Source organism: Cynara cardunculus (genome assembly GCF_001531365.2).
Source record: "Cynara cardunculus var. scolymus isolate 2C chromosome LG 16, CcrdV1, whole genome shotgun sequence".
Taxonomy (NCBI): Eukaryota; Viridiplantae; Streptophyta; class Magnoliopsida; order Asterales; family Asteraceae; genus Cynara; species Cynara cardunculus.
The window spans coordinates 11,663,914-11,665,700 of NC_037543.1; positions in this window are offsets into that span (position 1 = coordinate 11,663,914).

Consider the following 1,787-nt stretch of genomic DNA (forward strand, 5'->3'; position numbering starts at 1 on the left):
TTGGCCGGATGAATCCTTTGTCCAGAAGTTCCTGAAGTTTCCCTGATAGCTCTTGCATCTCGGCCGGTGCTAAGCGATATGGAGCTTTAGCAACAGGCGCCGCTTCGGGAACTAGATCAATTCGGAATTCGACCTGTCTAGATGGAGGAAGTCCTGACAAATCATCCGGAAATACTTCTGGATAATTTCTCACCACAGGAATATCCTGAATATGTTTTTCCTCGGATTTCTTTTCTGATACATGAGCCAAGAATGCAACGCATTTTTTTCTCATATACTTGCAAATCTTCACACATGATACCATCTTTAAACTCCTTCCAGGTTTTTCCGCTTATATAGATAGGGTTTCTCCGTCTTGGTAAGGTATTCGCACAATCCTCTCAAAGCAACAAATCTCCGCTCGATTCTTAGACAACCAGTCCATTCCTACCACTACATCGAAACTTCCCAATTTAATTGGAATAGATCAATGCTAAATATCTTATCAACTAAATTTAAAGTACAACCCAAGATTACGTCCTCAACCTTTATTTCTTGGCCATTGGCAAATTCGATAGTGTAAGCATCTTTTAACTTCCTCAATTTCAGATTTATCAACGGCCTAAATTCTAGGGAAACAAAACTTCTCTCTGCTCCAGAATCAAATATTACTGCGGCATAGAGGTTGTTTAAAAGAAACGTACCTGTCACAACATTAGGGTCTTGACGTGCCTCTTCGGCTCCCATTGCAAATGCCCTTCCCCGAGCCTGGCCTCCTCGATCTCCCTGACTGGTTTGCCTTTCCTGGTTTCCAGCATTGTTGATGCTCGATCCTCTAATTGTCCTTGGGCACTTATTCCTGAAGTGATTTGGGCTTCCGCACTCATGGCATGATTGATTCTCTCTGATCTTGCAATCTTTAGCGAAATGACCTTGTTTATTGCATTTGAAACAAATAATGCATCTCTCGCTATGGTGATAATTGCACTTGCCACATTTAGGGTAAGTCCCCTTGCCCTTTTCTCCTGTTTGATACTGAGCCCCAAAGTTTCTTATCACTTTTTGGTTTTTGCCTAAATCGTTGTTGGTCCTTTTCCACGATTTCCCCTCTAGTTTCCTCTTTCCACCAAATTTGTCTTGCTTTAAAATCCCTGATCTAATTGCATCATTTGTCAGACGATTTGCCAACACCACCGCGTTTTATATAGTGGTTGGGTTTGCCGAAGTGACCATTCCTCAGATTTTTCAGGTGCCAATCCCTAGATGTACCGATCAATTCATTTCTCCTCTTGAGTGACCATATGAGGTACTAATTTGGCAAGCTCATGAAAACGAGCTGTGTATTTGTCTACCTCCATTCCAATCATGGTGTGATTCCAGAATTCAACTTCCAATTTCTGAATTTTGCTCTTAGAACAATACTCTTCGATGAGTAACTTTTTGAGTTCTTCCCATGATAACTCATAGGCAGCTTGGCGACCACGGGTTTGAACTTGAATGTTCCACAAAGTTAGGGCTTTTACCTGGAGTTGGCATGTTGCATACTCCACTTTACAGTCCTCGGAACACTTGCTAATATGGAGTACCGACTCCATGCTCTGAATCCATGATAGTAATCCAATTGCACCTTCTTTACCATGAAACTCCTTGGGCTTGCAGGACATAAATGTCTTGTAACTGCATGGTGTTACGGTTCTCCTTCCTGACGAGATTCTCGGTGCTAGGGCCTCCCTCACTCCTTTGACTTGCATTAATGCCCGCTGTAACCTGAGCGACAATAGTTGGTACTGCCTCCCGAATTTGCTGAG